This window comes from Ranitomeya imitator, chromosome 3 (genome assembly GCF_032444005.1).
Source record: "Ranitomeya imitator isolate aRanImi1 chromosome 3, aRanImi1.pri, whole genome shotgun sequence".
NCBI lineage: Eukaryota > Metazoa > Chordata > Amphibia > Anura > Dendrobatidae > Ranitomeya > Ranitomeya imitator.
This window is the reverse complement of record NC_091284.1, coordinates 260,124,302-260,141,628: the sequence shown is the minus strand read 5'-3', so window position 1 is coordinate 260,141,628 and position 17,327 is coordinate 260,124,302. Positions and strand designations below refer to the sequence as shown.

Sequence of the window (17,327 nt, the reverse complement as noted above, 5' to 3'; positions counted from 1 at the left end):
ATGGGTAAAACCATTGAGCTATCTGATGGCCTTTGCAACCTTATTGTTGCAAAACATACTGATGGCATTGGTTACATAGGAATTTATAAACTACTGATGGTTACAGTGAGCATTGTTGGGTCCATAATACGTAAGTGAAAAGAACATAATTGCGCCATAAAACCACAACCAGGTGCTAACCTCAATATTTCAGACAGAGGTGTTAAAAGACCTATCATAAGAGTTGTCCAAGGTCTAAGGACTACCTGTGGAGAGCTACAGAAATCATCGTACAATTGTTTCAAAGAATGGCCTGTACACACGCTTACCATACAAGACTTCATTGCTGAGCAAGAAACATGTTCAAGCGTGTTTAAAGTTTGCTCAACAACATTTAGACAAGCCTGGAAATACTGGAAGAATAGTCAGATTATATAAGACCAAAATTGAACTCTATATATATCATAATACACACCATGTTTGAAGGTCAAGAGGCACTGCATATCATTCCAAAAACACCATATCAACAGTGAAGTTTGGAGGTGGGAACATCATTGTGTGGGGCTGTTTTTCAGCATACGGCATAGGCAAATTTCATTTAATTGAAGGAAGGATGAATGGACAAATGTATTGAGACATTCTTCAAAAAAAATTGCTGCTATCTGCCAGGATAATGAAGGTGAAACAAGTGTGGACTTTTCAGCAAGACAGTGATCCAAGCACACAACTAAGAAAACTCTCAATCAGATTTAGAGCAAGAAAATAAAGCTGCTAGAATGGCCCATTGGTGCACATATCATTTGTCCAACCTGGGCAGCTGCACAGGAGCCCAAGAGGTAAGGAGGCCCACTTCTATCGCTAAAACAGGCGGAACTGTTTATTATGATGACCTATTAGACTGCAAAGGGCTGACATATTGTACAGGTGGCCTTTTCTGTCTGTGTACGCTAGTGGGCCCAACCAATTGCTTGACCTGAATCCAATACAAAATTTATGGAAGGAACTAAATCTCAGAGTTCATAGAAGGAGCCCACAAAATCTTAAGGATTTGAAAAGTCTTTGTGTGGAAGAATGGGCCAAAATCACACCTGAGCATTGCATGTGACTAGTTTCTCCATACAGGTGGCATCTTGAAGCTGTCATCACCAGCAAGAATGTTGTGCAAAGTATTAATTAAATTTCAGTAAGCATGTTCAATAATTTTTCCCTGTGTCATTTGTCATTATTACACATAATTTATGGACATCTATGGTTTGATTTATTTGTCTGCGTGGATTGGATTGGTTGGTGTTTTGAATGTCATGGCAATAGCACCTTCAAATAGAGCTTTGAAGTCATTAAGATTTGCTTGTCTAGTAGTGGACAACCCCTTTAACAACCATATTACTTTCTATGTTATCAGAAAGTTGTAAACACTATATTTTACATATTAAATGGAATCTGTCAGCATGTTTTTCCTACCTCATCTGAAAGTAACTTAATGTAGGCAAAAAGACCCTGCATCAAACAATGTATCACCACAGAAAACTGGGTGCAGCCATTGTCACACAATCAGAGTTTTGAGATTTAGCAATGAAGCATATCTGAGAAAGCTAACTCCACTCACTCCAGGCCCTCAGTGTGCATAGCTTTAGACCTTGAGCTACTTATCACAGGGAGAAGAGTTGGACTTGCAAGCACAAGGCCGGCTAGTCATAGCAATGTTAATCACATGGTGATTAGTGTTGAGCGATACCTTCCGATATCGGAAAGTATCGGTATCGGTTGGGATCGGCCGATATTCAAAAAATATCGGATATCGCCGATACCGATACCCGATTCCAATGCAAGTCAATGGGACCAAAATATCGGAATTAAAATAAACCCTTTCTTTCCTTGTAGGTTCATTCTACATCAAGGAAAACAACTAAGAATAATGTAGGATGTATTGTGGGAGGTGGCGGAGACATTAAAGGCAATGAGGTTTAGCCCAATCAAATAGAATAGCATGTTTTTTTTTTTTTTTAAGACATTCGGAGTGAAAAAGATATTGAGTATGTAAATTTTTTTTTATTTTGTCAGATATTGATGTTTCACTATTCCACGCCCTTCCCCTTCTTTTTTTTCTTTTTTTTTTTTTACTTTTCCCACACTTTCATCTTCATCATCATCAGCATCTTTGACATCAACTTCTTCACCTTATTCATCTTCTTCTTCATCTTCTACCTATTTTTTTTTTTTATTACATTCTTCATATTCATTTTATTCAACTATTATTATTCTTCCTATTCTACATATTCTTTTTATTCCACTGTTATTATTCTTCCTATTCTACTTCTTCATCATATTCTCATTTGTGACAGGCATTCCCGTAGTTGTTATCTATAAAAGTTGGAAGATTACACCTTCCGTTCTGCCAGTCACAAAAGTTACATTTGTCCGCGTTCAGTTTGGCCTGCAGCATCAGGCTTTATCCAGGGGCACCACGAGGAGGAACGGACTCACCCCCATACACTGCTTAGTCTTCTTCTGCATATAATTTAGATAATATCTTTTGCTCTGATATTAAGTCTTATGCTTAATGTTCTTCTGCTCTTTGTTCTGCAGCCTCTTGTTCTTCTGCTTCTCGGTCTTCCATGTCGTCGTCTCCAGGGTCGTCGTCTCCAGTGTCGTCATCTCCGCCGTCGTCGTCTCAGCCGTCGTCGTCTCCGCCGTCGTTGTCTCCGCCGTCGTCATCGGGGTGGTCTTCCGGGTCGTCGTCGTCATCATCGGGGTGGTCTTCCGGGTCGTCGTCATCGGGGTGGTCTTCCGGGTCGTCGACTTTAGGGTCTTAAACTTGGAAATGTAGCAGAAGGTAAAAGAAGGCTGAGAAAATGCCAAGAACCAGCTGATGGAACTGGAACTCGGATGGCTACCCGAAGGTTCAAGAGCCTATGGAACTACCGAGGACCAGCTGACGTTACTGGAACCCGGTTACTAAGCAGGAGGTACCCGTGCTAAAAAGCACTACCAAGGACCGCCTGGCTTTGGCGGAACTCGGATACCCAGAAGGAGGCACCTAAGCCAAAGGCTCTGCCCGGAACCAGCTGACGTTACTGGAACCAGGATGGGGAGCAGAAGGTACAAGAGCAAAAGACACTGCCGAGAACCAGCTGACGGTGCTGGAACCAGGTGGTGGACCCGAAGGCCCACAGGAGAGGAGAGAACAGCTAGGCCGCGAGGCAGCCGCAGTTACCGAACCCCAACAGTCCTACAGGGGGAGCTGGGCCTACTGGCACTACAGAACCAGCCTTGACTACCAGTTCACGCAGCCCACTTAGGAAGCTCCTAAACTGGAGGCACCCTGGAGTTGGCTAACCCGACTGCAACACGACAGGGCAAACATAGGCGTCTCAGCGAGTTTGACACAACCCGGAAACAGCTGACGGTGCTGAAACCAGGTTTGGCACGAGGGAGTACCTATGACAAAAACACTGCCGAGAACCAGCTGGCGGTGCTGGAACCCAGATGCGTTGCCCCAGTGTGCAAGAGCCAATGGCACGACCGAGGACCAGCTGACGGTGCTGGAACACGGTTACTAAGCTGTAGGTGCCCGAGCTTAAAAGCACTACCAAGGACCGCCTGACGTTGGCGGAACTCGGATACCCAGGAGGAGGCACCTAAGCCAAAGGCTCGGCCCGGAACCAGCTGACGGTGCTGGAACCAGGTGGTGGACCCCAAGGCCCACAGGAGAGGAGAGAACAGCTAGGCCGCGAGGCAGCCGCAGTTACCGAACCCCAACAGTCCTACAGGGGGAGCTGGGCCTACTGGCACTACAGAACCAGCCTTGACTACCAGTTCACGCAGCCCACATAGGAAGCTCCTAAACTGGAGGCACCCTGGAGTTGGCTAACCCGACTGCAACACGACGGGGCAAACATAGGCGTCTCAGCGAGTTTGACACTCCCCGGAAACAGCTGACGGTGCTGAAACCAGGTTTGGCACGAGGGAGTACCTGTGACAAAAACACTGCCGAGAACCAGCTGGCGGTGCTGGAACCCAGATGCGTTGCCCCAGTGTGCAAGAGCCAATGGCACGACCGAGGACCAATTGACGGTGCTGGAACACGGTTACTAAGCTGTAGGTGCCCGCGCTTAAAAGCACTACCAAGGACCGCCTGACGTTGGCGGAACTCGGATACCCAGGAGGAGGCACCTAAGCCAAAGGCTCGGCCTGGAACCAGCTGACGGTGCTGGAACCAGGTGGTGGACCCCAAGGCCCACAGGAGAGGAGAGAACAGCTAGGCCGCGAGGCAGCCGCAGTTACCGAACCCCAACAGTCCTACAGGGGGAGCTGGGCCTACTGGCACTACAGAACCAGCCTTGACTACCAGTTCACGCAGCCCACATAGGAAGCTCCTAAACTGGAGGCACCCTGGAGTTGGCTAACCCGACCGCACCACGACGGGGCAAGCATAGGCGTCTCAGTGAGCTTGACACAACCCGGAAACAGCTGACGGTGCTGAAACCAGGCTTGGCACGAGGGAGTACCTGTGACAAGAACACTGCCGAGAACCAGCTGGCGGAGCTGGAACCCAGATGCGTTGCCCCAGTGTGCAAGAGCCAATGGCACGACCGAGGACCAGCTGGCGGTGCTGGAACCCGGTTACTAAGCTGTAGGTGCCCGCGCTTAAAAGCACTACCAAGGACCGCCTGACGTTGGCGGAACTCGGATACCCAGGAGGAGGCACCTAAGCCAAAGGCTCGGCCTGGAACCAGCTGACGGTGCTGGAACCAGGTGGTGGACCCCAAGGCCCACAGGAGAGGAGAGAACAGCTAGGCCGCGAGGCAGCCGCAGTTACCGAACCCCAACAGTCCTACAGGGGGAGCTGGGCCTACTGGCACTACAGAACCAGCCTTGACTACCAGTTCACGCAGCCCACATAGGAAGCTCCTAAACTGGAGGCACCCTGGAGTTGGCTAACCCGACCGCACCACGACGGGGCAAGCATAGGCGTCTCAGTGAGCTTGACACAACCCGGAAACAGCTGACGGTGCTGAAACCAGGCTTGGCACGAGGGAGTACCTGTGACAAGAACACTGCCGAGAACCAGCTGGCGGTGCTGGAACCCAGATGCGTTGCCTATTAAAGATTGTCTTCCTAGAGCCCCAACTAGCGGTGTTGGAGCTAAGGGTAAGCAGGGGGAGCAGAGTGTAGGCCGAAGCCTGCACTGGAGGCAGCTTTGTGTCTGCGTTGCGTTTGCAGGACACTTTGCCGGCTACACAGTGGGGGAACAGCTGGCGTTGCTGAACCCCACTAACACAATGGCGTGTGTTTTTCTCTGTGCAGCTAGCACTTGCGGTCAAAAACTAGCGATGTTAGAGCCCGTGTTGAAGCAGGAGGAGGAGGAGAGGAGCAGAGTGTAGGCCGAAGCCTATTTGAACCAATTTCAAAGGAAACCTTTAACCCCCCCTCAGGTGTTACAAAGTACAAGAGACACACCTTGTGCAGTATTAATGCTGCACAAGTGAAAGGTTGCTCTATTAATTTGTCTACTTGCACACGCTGAATGAAAGACGTACACAATTTAGCCCATTCTACAGTCAAACTGTAGTGGATGCGTGACTTGGCTTTTTAAGGAGACGCAGCACAGGTGTCCCAAATAACGCCTTGGTGCTTGGCGCAGCTTCCTGAGCGTTGTTATTTGCTGTACAGGAGTCTGCGCTCTTGTGTTATCCCTTGGCAATGCCCTGTTAGAGCTGCCCGTCTTATGACCTCATTTCATGTTGGCCGGTGCGGTTAACGATGGCCATAAATCCCAGACCCACAGTGCCTTTTCATAAAGTCACACTGCGGTGCTGTGATTCGTGGCCTTGAGCAGTAAATATTTTGGCCGCTCACACACGTCCTTACACCTGCTTCAGACTGGGCGGCCTCTGCTGATCCCTTCTCGCATGCCGCGGCCATGAGGCTGCACAGGTGAAGATATGCACTGCTCGTGCCCATCAATCACACCCTCGCAGTCAAAATAAGACAACGAGGAGAATTGTTTCAGGCAGGGCGGACGCACAGGCGCAACAAGCCAACCAATGATGTCAGAAGACGGGAAGCGCTACCAAGGGGGGTGCTGCGTATCATTAGAAAGGAAAGTCACACCTCAGGGACAGTGGAATGGTCTCAATGAGACACATTTTGTACGTTTTGAGTTCCACGTGGGCAAGGACAAAAAGTCAGCCACCTTGTACAAATGCAGCAGTACTGCTGTACAAGGTGGCTGTTATACATAGAAACACCTGGGAGTGGGGGGCAGGCTCCCTTCAATTTCAGTTCATGTGCCTGTGTGGCGTTTGCAGGACATGTTGCCAGCTACACAGCAGGGGAACAGCTGGCAGTGCTGAACCCCACTAACACATTGGCTGGTGTTTTTCTCTGTGCAGCTAGCATGTCCGGGCAGAAACTGGCGGTGTTTGAGCCCAGGGTCAGCAGGAGGAGGAGAGGAGCAAAGTGTAGGCCGAAGCCTGCACTGGTGGCAGCTTTTGGTCAGTTGTGCCAGCGTGGCTTGTGCTGGACACGATGCCGACTACACAGCAGGGGAACAGCTGGCGGTGCTGAACCCCACTAACACATTGGCTGGTGTTTTTCTCTGGGCAGCTAGCATGTCCGGGCAGAAACTGGCGTTGTTTGAGCCCAGGGTCAGCAGGAGGAGGAGAGGAGCAAAGTGTAGGCCGAAGCCTGCACTGGTGGCAGCTTTTGTTCTGCTGTGCCAGCGTGGCTTGTGCTGGACACGTTGCCGACTACACAGCAGGGGAACAGCTGGCGTTGCTGAACCCCACTAACACATTGACTGGTGTTTTTCTCTGTGCAGCTAGCAGTTCCGGGCAAAAACTAGCGGTGTTTGAGCCCAGGGTCAGCAGGAGGAGTAGAGGAGCAGAGTGTAGGCCGAAGCCTAGTTGAACCAATTTCAAAGGTTACCTTTAACCCCCCCCCTCAGGTGTTGCAAGGTACAAGAGCCACACCTTGAACAGCATTAATGATGCACAAGTCAAAGGTTGCTCTATTTAATTTTGCTCCTTGCACACGCTGAATTAAACACGTACACTATTTAGCCCATTATACTGTAAAACAGTAGTGGAGGCGTGACTACTAGTCTTTTTAAGGAGACGCAGCACAGGTGTACAAATTTACACCTAGGTGCTGTGCGCAGATTCCTTACCGTTGTTATTTGCAGTACAGGAAACTGCGCTCTTGTGTTATCCCTTGGCAATACCCTGTTAGTGCAGGCCGTCTCATGACCTCATTTCATGTTGGCCGGTGCGGTTAACGATGGCCATAAATCCCAGACCCACAGTGGCTTTTCCTAAAGTCACACTGCGGTGCTGGGATTCGTGGCCTTGTGCAGTAAATATGTTCGCCGCTCACACATGTCCTTACACCTGCTTCAGACTGGGCGGCCTCAGCTGATCCCTTATCGCATGCCGCGGCCATGAGGCCGCACAGTCAGAAGAAGGCGGAAGGAGGGGAGTGAAGACAGGGGAACATATTCACTGCTCGTGCCCATCAATCACACCCTCGCAGTCAAAATATATGAGACAACGGGGGGCGTTGTGTCGGGCAGGGGGGACGCACAGGCACAGCCAGCCAACCAATGATGTCAGGAGACGGGCAGCGCTAACAATGGGGGTGCTGCGTGTCATTAAAAAGGAAAGTCACACCTCAGGGACATTGTAATGGTCTGTAATGAGACACATTTTGTACTTGTTGAGTTCCACGTGTGCAAGGAGAAAAAGTCAGCCACCTTGTACAAATGCAGCAGTACTGCTGTACAAGGTGGCTGTTATACATAGAAACACCTGGGGGGGTGGGGGCAGGCTCCCTTCAATTTCAGTTCATGTGCCTTCGTGGCGTTTGCAGGACACGTTGCCAGCTACACAGCAGGGGAACAGCTGGCGGTGCTGAACCCCACTAACACATTGGCTGGTGTTTTTCTCTGTGCAGCTAGCATGTCCGGGCAGAAACTGGCGTTGTTTGAGCCCAGGGTCAGCAGGAGGAGGAGAGGAGCAAAGTGTAGGCCGAAGCCTGCACTGGTGGCAGCTTTTGGTCAGTTGTGCCAGCGTGGCTTGTGCTGGACACGATGCCAACTACACAGCAGGGGAACAGCTGGCGGTGCTGAACCCCACGAACACATTGACTGGTGTTTTTCTCTGTGCAGCTAGCAGTTCCGGGCAGAAACTAGCGGTGTTTGAGCCCAGGGTCAGCAGGAGGAGTAGAGGAGCAGAGTGTAGGCCGAAGCCTAGTTGAACCAATTTCAAAGGTTACCTTTAACCCCCCCCTCAGGTGTTGCAAGGTACAAGAGCCACACCTTGAACAGCATTAATGATGCACAAGTCAAAGGTTGCTCTATTTAATTTTGCTCCTTGCACACGCTGAATAAAACACGTACACTGTTTAGCCCATTATACTGTCAAACAGTAGTGGAGGCGTGACTACTAGTCTTTTTAAGGAGATGCAGCACAGGTGTCAAAATTTACACCTAGCTGCTGTGCGCAGATTCCTGAGCGTTGTTATTTGCTGTACAGGAGTCTGCGCTATTGGGATCCCTTGGCCATGCGCTGTGAGCGCTTCCTGTCTTCTGACCTCATTTAATGTCGGCCGTTACGGTTAGCGATGGACATGAATCCCAGACCCACAGTGTGTTTTCAAAAAATCACACTGCGTGGCTGGGATTCGTGGCCTTGTTCAGTAAATATGTTTGACGCTCACACATGTCCTTACACCTGCTTCAGACTGGGCGGCCTCATCTGATCCCTTATCGCCTGCCGCGGCCATGAGGACACCCAGTCTGAAGAAGGCGGAAGGAGATGAGTGAACACAGGCAAACATATGCACTGCACATGCCCATCAATCACACCCTTGCTGTCCAAAAAAATAAGACACCGAGGGGCGTTGTTTCGAGCAGGGCAGACGCACAGGCGCAGCCAGCTAACCAATGATGTCAAAAGACGGGCAGCGCTAACAAGGGTGGTGCTGCGTATCATTAGAAAGGAAAGTCACACCTCAGGGACAGTGGAATGGTCTCAATGAGACACATTTTGTACGTGTTGAGTTCCACGTGGGCAAGGAGAAAAAGTCAGCCACCTTGTACAAATGCAGCAGTAATGCTGTACAAGGTGGCTGTTTTACATAGAAACACCTGGGGGTGGGGGGCAGGCTCCCTTCAATTTCAGTTCATGTGCCTGCGTGGCGTTTGCAGGTCACGTTGCAAGCTACACAGCAGGGGAACAGCTGGCGGTGCTGAACCCCACTGACACATTGACTGGTGTTTTTCTCTGTGCAGCTCGAATGTCCGGGCAAAAACTGGCGGTGTTAGAGCCCAGGGTCAGCAGGAGGAGGAGAGGAGCAATGTGTAGGCCGAAGCCTGCACTGGTGGCAGCTTTTGGTCAGTTGTGCCAGCGTGGCTTGTGCTGGACACGATGCCGGCTACACAGCGGGGGAACAGCTGGCGGTGCTGAACCCCACTAACACATTGGCTGGTGTTTTTCTCTGTGCAGCTAGCACTTCCGGGCAGAAACTGGCGGTGTTTGAGCCCAGGGTCAGCAGGAGGAGGAGAGGAGCAGAGTGTAGGCCGAAGCCTGCACTGGTGGCAGCTTTTGGTCAGTTGTGCCAGCGTGGCTTGTGCTGGACACGATGCCGACTACACAGCAGGGGAACAGCTGGCGGTGCTGAACCTCACTAACACATTGACTGGTGTTTTTCTCTGTGCAGCTAGCAGTTCCGGGCAAAAACTAGCGGTGTTTGAAACCAGGGTCAGCAGGAGAGGAGCAGAGTGTAGGCCGAAGCCTAGTTGAACCAATTTCAAAGGTTACCTTTAACCCCCCTCAGGTGTTGCAAGGTACAAGAGCCACACCTGGTGCAGCATTAATGCTGCACAAGTAAAAGGTTGCTCTATTTGTTTTGCTCCTTGCACACGCTGACTAAAATACGTACACTATTTAGCCCATTATACTGTCAAACAGTTGTGGAGGCGTGACTTGTCTTTTTAAGGAGACGCAGCACAGGTGTCAAAATTTGCACCTAGGTACTGGGCGCAGATTCCTGAGCGTTGTTATTTGCTGTACAGGAGTCTGCGCTATTGTGATCCCTTGGCCATGCGCTGTGAGCGCTTCCTGTCTTCTGACCTCATTTCATGTCGGCCGTTGCGGTTAGCGATGGACATGAATCCCAGACCCACAGTGTGTTTTCAAAAAATCACACTGTGTGGCTGGGATTCGTGGCCTTGTGCAGTAAATAGGTTTGCCGCTTACACATGTCCTTACACCTGCTCCAGACTGGGCGGCCTCAGCTGATCCCTTATCGCCTACCACGGCCAGGAGGCCGCACAGTCTGAAGAAGGCGGAAGGAGATGAGTTAAGACAGGCGAACATATGCACTGCTCGTGCCCATAAACCACACCCTCGCTGACAAAATAAATATGACAACGAGGGGCGTTGTTTCTAGCAGGGCGGATGCACAGGCGCAGCCAGCTAACCATGATGACAAAAGATGGGAAACGCTACCAAGGGGGGTGCTGCGTATCATTCGAAAGGAAAGTCACACCTCAGGGACAGTGGAATGGTCTCAATGAGACACATTTTGTACGTGTTGAGTTCCACGTGGGCAAGGAGAAAAAGTCAGCCACCTTGTACAAATGCAGCAGTACTGCTGTACTAGGTGGCTGTTATACATAGAAACACCTGGGGGGGTGGGGCCAGGTTCCCTTTAATTTCAGTTCATGTGCCTGCGTGGCGTTTGCAGGTCACGTTGCCGGCTACACAGCAGGGGAACAGCTGGCGTTGCTGAACCCCACTAACACATTGGCTGGTGTTTTTCTCTGTGCAGCTAGCACTTCCGGGCAAAAACTAGCGATGTTTGAGCCCAGGGTCAGCAGGAGGAGGAGAGGAGCAGAGTGTAGGCCGAAGCCTGCACTGGTGGCAGCTTTTGTTCTGTTGTGCCAGCGTGGCTTGTGCTGGACACGTTGCCGACTACACAGCAGGGGAACAGCTGGCGGTGCTGAACCCCACTGACACATCACCTAGTGTTTTTTCTGTGTAGACAACACTTCCAGGTGGCAACTGACAGTGTTGAAACCCAGGGAATCAAAGAGGAGCAGAGTGTAGGCCGAAGCCTGCAGTGGAGCAAGTTGAAAGGGAACCTTTAACCCCCCCCCCCCAGGCATTTGTTGCTGAAAGAGCCATCTTGTACAGCAGTAATACTGCACATGGAAAATGGTGGCTCCGAAAATTATTCTCCTTGCAAACGCTGAAGTACACACTCATATAATGTGTCCCCTCACACCGTCAAACCATCCCGGAAGTGGGACTTTCCTTTGTAATGTGACACAGCACAGCCGTCATTCCAACCCCCTTGGTGCCGGGCGCCACCTCCTCAACGTTGTTTGGTTCTGTCACGGAGCCCGCGCTGTAATGTTATCCCTTGGCCATGCACAGTTAGCGGTGCCCGTCTTCTGACATCATGTAGGTGTCAGGCTGGCAGTGCCTGTGCGTCCAAGCTGCCCGAGATCCAACCTTGCAGTGTCATCTAATGTAGTCCCACTGCGGGCCAGGGATCCATGGGCATGCGCAGTGCATATCATCGCCTCTCACTCACCTCCTTCCTGCTTCTTCAGACTGTGCGGCGTCACGGCCGTGGCATGCTATTAGGGATCAGCTGACGCCGCCTAGTCTGAAGAAGCGTGAAGAAGGGGAGTGAGAGGCTAGTATATGCACTGCGCATGGCCATGGATACCAGGCCCACTGTGGGATCACATTAGACGACACTGCGAGGTGTGATTTCGGGCAGCGTGGACGCACAGGCGCAGCCAGGACGACAACAAATGATGTCAGAGGACGGGCAGCGCAAACTGTGCATGGCCAAGGGATAACATAACAGCGGAGGGTCCATGACGGAATCAAACAACGCTAAGGAGGCAGCGCACGGTGCCAAGGGGGTAGCAATGACGGCTGTGCTGCGTCACATTACAAAGGAAAGTCCCACCTCCGGGACGGTTGGACGGTGTGAGGGGACACATTACATGAGTGTGTAGTTCAGCGTTTGCAAGGAGCATAATTTCAAGAGCGACCTTTCCCTTGTGCAGTATTTGTGCTGCACATGGTGGCTCTTTCAGTAACAAACGCCTAGGGGGGGGGGACAGGTCCCCTTACATTTTAGTTGTGCCAGCGTGGCGGTCGCATGACACGTTGCCGGATACACAGCTGGGGATCAGCTGACGTTACTGAACCCCAATAACAGAGGAGCGACTGTTGACTGTGCACACAGCACTTCCAGGCACCAACTGGCGGTGTTAGAGCCCAGGGACAGCAGGAGGAGCAGATTGGAGGTATTGCCGCACACACAGCTGGGGATCAGCTGACGTTACTGAACCCCAATAACAGAGGAGCGACTGTTGACTGTGCACACAGCACTTCCAGGCACCAACTGGCGGTGTTAGAGCCCAGGGACAGCAGGAGGAGCAGATTGGAGGTATTGCCGCACACACAGCTGGGGATCAGCTGACGTTACTGAACCCCAATAACAGAGGAGCGACTGTTGACTGTGCACACAGCACTTCCAGGCACCAACTGGCGGTGTTAGAGCCCAGGGACAGCAGGAGGAGCAGAGGAACAGAGTGTAGGCCGAAGCCTGATTGGAGCAAGTTGAAAGGAAACCTTTAACCCCCCCCCCAAGACGTTTGTAGCTGAAAGAGCCATCTTGTGCAGCACTAAGGATGCAAAAGGAAAAGGTTGCTCTTTTAATTATGCTCCTTGCAAACACCGAAGTAAACACTAAAAATGTGTCCCTTTATACCGTTAAACCGTTCCGGAGGTGCGAATTTCCTTCGTAATGGGACACAGCACAGCTGTCATTCCTATCCCCTTGATGCCGTGCGCTGCCTCCTCAGCGTTGTTTTAAGCTGTCACGGAGCCTGCGCTGTTCTGTTAGCCCTTGGCCGTGCCCAATTAGCGCTGCCTGTCTTCTGACATAATTTGGTGTCAGGCTGTCAGTGCCTGTGCGTCCACGCTGCTCCAGATCCCACCTCGCAGTCTCGTCTAACGTAATCCCACTGCGGGCCTTGGAACCATGGGCATGCACAGTGCATAACCTCGACTCTCACTCCCCTCCTTCCCTCTTCTTCAGACTGTGCGGTGTCACGGCCATGGCATGCTAGGGATCAGCTGACGGCGCACAGTCTAAAGAAGGCGGAGGGAAATGAGCGAGAGCCCGAGGGGAAGATATGCACTGCGCATGCCCATGGATCCCAGGCCCGCAGTGTGACTCAATCAGAAGACACTGCGAGGCGGGATCTCGGGCAGCGCGGCCGCACAGGCGCAGCCAGCCTGACACCAAATTATGTCAGAAGACAGGCAGCGCAAATAGGGCATGCCCAAGGGATAACAGAACAGCGCAGGCTCCGTGACAGCTTAAAACAACGCTGAGGAGGCAGCGCATGGCACCAAGGGGGTAGGAATGACGGCTGTGCTGCGTCACATTATGAAGGAAAGTCCCAGCTCCGGGACGGTATAACGGTATCAGTGAACACATTTTATAAGTGTTGAGTTCTGCGTGTGCAAAGAGCTAAAAAAAAAAGAGCTACCTTTTCCTTGTGCAGCATTACTGCTGCACAAGATGGCTCTTTCAGTAACAAACGACGGGGGCGCGGGGGGGGGGACAGGTTCCCTTACATTTAGGTTGTTGTGCCAGCGTGGCGGTCGCAGGACACATTGCCGGCTACACAGCTGGGGATCAGCTGACGTTACTGAAACCCAATAACACTGGGTCGTATGTTTTTACTGTGCAGCCTGCACTTCTGAGCCGCAACTGGCGGTGTTGGAGCCCAGGAATAGCAGTTCAGGTGGTAGAAAGATGAACACAGCAGGAGACCTGGATGACACCCAATTACTTAATCAGGCAGAGGAGTGGCAAATTCCTGCGAGATCCAGGCCTGGTTCATTTTCAGGAAAGTAAGCCGGTCAACGTTATCGGAGGATAGTCGCATGCGACGGTCTGTTAGTACACCACCTGCGGCACTAAAGACACGTTCCGATAAGACACTAGCCGCAGGGCAAGCCAGCACCTCCAATGCATACTGGCTTAGCTCTGGCCATGTATCCAGCTTAGAGACCCAAAACTTGAACGGGGAAGAGCCGTCTGGGAGTACAGTAAGAGGGCAAGCCATGTAGTCTGTCACCATCTGACGGAACCGTTGCCTCCTGCTGACTGGAGCCGCCGGTGATGGTGTAGACATTTGGGGCGGGCACACAAAAGTGTGCCAGAGTTGTGCCATACTGGGCTTGCCTTGGGCAGAGGCACTGCTTCTGCTCCCTCTTTGGGCAGAGCCTCCCCCACTGCCTCGACGCACTGAGCTGCTTTGTAAAGCACTAGCAGCACTCCTCTCAGTTGGACAGGAGAAGATGATGGAATTCACCAGTGTGTCGTGGTACTCCCGCAATTTACGCTCCCGGGTCAACGCAGGGATGAGGTTTTGGACGTTGTCCCGGTAGCGAGGATCGAGGAGGGTGAACACCCAATAATCAGGCATGTTGAGAATGTGGTCGATGCGGCGGTCGTTTCTCAGGCACTGCAGCATGAAATCCACCATGTGCTGCAGAGTGCCAACTGGCCCAGAAACGCTGTCCCCTGCTTGAGACATGATCTCTGCCCGCTCGTCATCACCCCACCCTCGCTGTACACACTGACCACTGGACAATTGTGTCGCTCCCTCCTCTGGACGGAGCTCTTCCTCCTCCATTGACTCCTCCTCATCCTCCTCACAAATTGGCCCCTGCGTACCCCTTTGTGAGGAACCACGTGGCGCTGACTCTCCAGAAGCTGATGGAAAAGGTGACTCCTCATCCTCCACCTCTTCCACCACATCATCCCTTAACCCTTGCAAAGTTTGCTGAAGCAGGCAGATAAGGGGGACAGTCATGCTGACTAGTGCATCATCTGCACTTGCCATCCGCGTGGAATAATCAAAAGGACGCAAAACCTGGCAGACGTCCTTCATAGTGGCCCACTCTGTGGTTGTGAATTCTGATCGGCGCTGACTGCGACTTCTTTGCGCCTGATGCAGCTGGTACTCCATAACTGCTTGCTGCTGCTCACACAACCGCTCCAACATATGTAACGTGGAATTCCACCGGGTAGGTAGGTCACATATGATGCGGTGTTCCGGAAGGCGGAATCGGCGCTGCAGAGCAGCAATGCGGGATCTGGCCAAGCTGGAACGCCGCAAGTGAGCACACTCTAGGCGGACCTTGTGCAGCAGGGCATCAAGATCCGGATAGTCCCTCAGAAAACTCTGCACAACCAAATTGAGCACATGTGCCAGACATGGGATGTGAGTGAGGTTGCCAAGGGCCAAAGCTGCCACCAGATTTCGGCCATTGTCACACACTACCATGCCTGGCTGGAGATTCGCTGGCAGTAACCACACATCGCTCTCCAGCTTGATGGCATTCCAGAGCTCCTGCGCTGTGTGGCTTCGATGCCCCAATGAAACTAGTTTCAAGACGGCCTGCTGACGTTTGGCCACGGCTGTGCTCATGTCGGTCATAGGTAAACGTTCACGGGTCCATGTGGAGGTGGACTGTGACGGATCCTGCAGAGAGGAATCAGAGGAACTGGTGTAAGAGGAGGAGTCGATGCGTACAGACTGGATTCCTGCAATCCTTGGAGTGGGCAGGACACGTCCTGCGCCACTCGCACGATCTGTACCTGGCTCAACAACATTAACCCAATGGGCAGTGAGGGAAACATATCGCCCCTGTCCATGCTGACTGGTCCACGCATCGGTGGTGAGGTGGACCTTGCTACTGACGGCGTTCAGTAGCGCATGTTTTATGTTTGCCTCAACATGCCTGTGCAGGGCAGGGACAGCCTGCCTGCTGAAGTAAAAGCGGCTGGGCACCTTGTACTGTGGGACTGCCAATGCCATCAAGTCACGGAAGCTGTCAGTCTCCACCAGCCTGAACGAGAGCATTTCCAGGGACAACAGTTTGGCAATGCCTGCATTCAGAGCCTGTGCTCGGGGGTGGTTGGCCGAGAATGCCCGCCTTTTCTCCCATGCCTGTACTACCGATGGCTGTAGAGTAGACTGGGAGTGTGAGGATGACTGGGAAGGTGGTGCTGTGGGTGGAATTACACTAGGTCTCTGGACAACAGTGGAGGAAGAGGCAACACGAGATGAAGAGGTGGTAGCTGCCGCTGTTGGTTGGCCTACGTCTTCACTGTGTTTCTGTAACTCCACCGCGTGCCTGTTCCGCACATGTTTCCACATATTTGTGGTAATGAGGTTGCTGACACTTTTACCTCTTTTTACTTTCTGATGACACAGCTTGCATTTGACAAAACAAATGTCATCTGCAACTGTGTCAAAAAAGGACCAGGCACTGCAAGTCTTGGGAGCGCCCTTTTTGGCTTTGGAAAGAGACAGGCTCCTAACGGGTGCCAAAGTGGAGGCTACAGGCTCCGCAGTCTTCCCCCTCCCTCTCCCTCTTTGGCCCGTAAGGGGAAGCTCTTCCTCAGAGCTGCTCCCACCACCTTCCTGTTCCTCACGCCACGATGGGTCAAGGACCTCATCATCTCCACTACCCTCTGCCACCAACTGCTCCTCCTGGGTAGTCTCGGCAGCAGAGTACGCATCAGAAAGCGGCACCTGAGTTTCATCATCAGATGCGTACTGCGCTGTGGTCAACGGAGGCACTGGCCCACCTGCCTCTTCAGAGTCAGAGAGATAAAGCTTTTGGGCATCACTGCACACTGCCTCTTCTTCCATTTCTCCAATGCTGCTTGGCTGGCCCCCTGTTTCCAAGCCAAGAGATTCAGAGAACAGAAGTAGAGACGGCTCCTGTCCTGGGCTCTCTGACTGCCTGGCCAATTTGGCAGGTGGTGAAGAGACAGATGGCTGCTCTCCAGTGCTCTGTGCCTGAGAGGATGTGGCACTAACTGAAGTCGATGCCGAGGCGTTAGCTGCCATCCACCCGACAACGGCTTCAATTTGGTCTTCACGTAGCAGCGGTGCACGGCGCTCTCCGACAAAGCTGCGCATGAAGGACTGTTCCCTGCTGAAACTGAGTGACGACGAGTCACCGGCGCCCGCAGCAGGCACAGAATCACCACGTCCTCTCCCTGCTCCTCTCCCTGCTCCGCGCCCACGCCCACGTGCCTTACTCCCTGCCCTCTTCATCTTGGTTGACAGATAAAGATAAGCAGAAAAGTACTAAGGCCTTAGTGTGCTTATTCCTGAAATGCTCCTCCTAACAGGTGTAAGAAACACTAATGTTGTAAATTGTGGACTAAACTTTATTATTTTTCAAATGTGGCCTACACAAGTGTTAAGTTGTGTTTGGTGAACT

The 17,327-nt window shown here is 52.0% G+C and overlaps 1 protein-coding gene across 1 annotated transcript in view; it reads left to right on the top strand.

The window, feature by feature from the left end:
- Positions 1 to 17,327, top strand: part of LOC138672041 (tetraspanin-18-like) — a 160,576-nt gene that overhangs the window by 26,493 nt on the left and 116,756 nt on the right. The gene's annotated exons all lie outside the window — the stretch shown is intronic.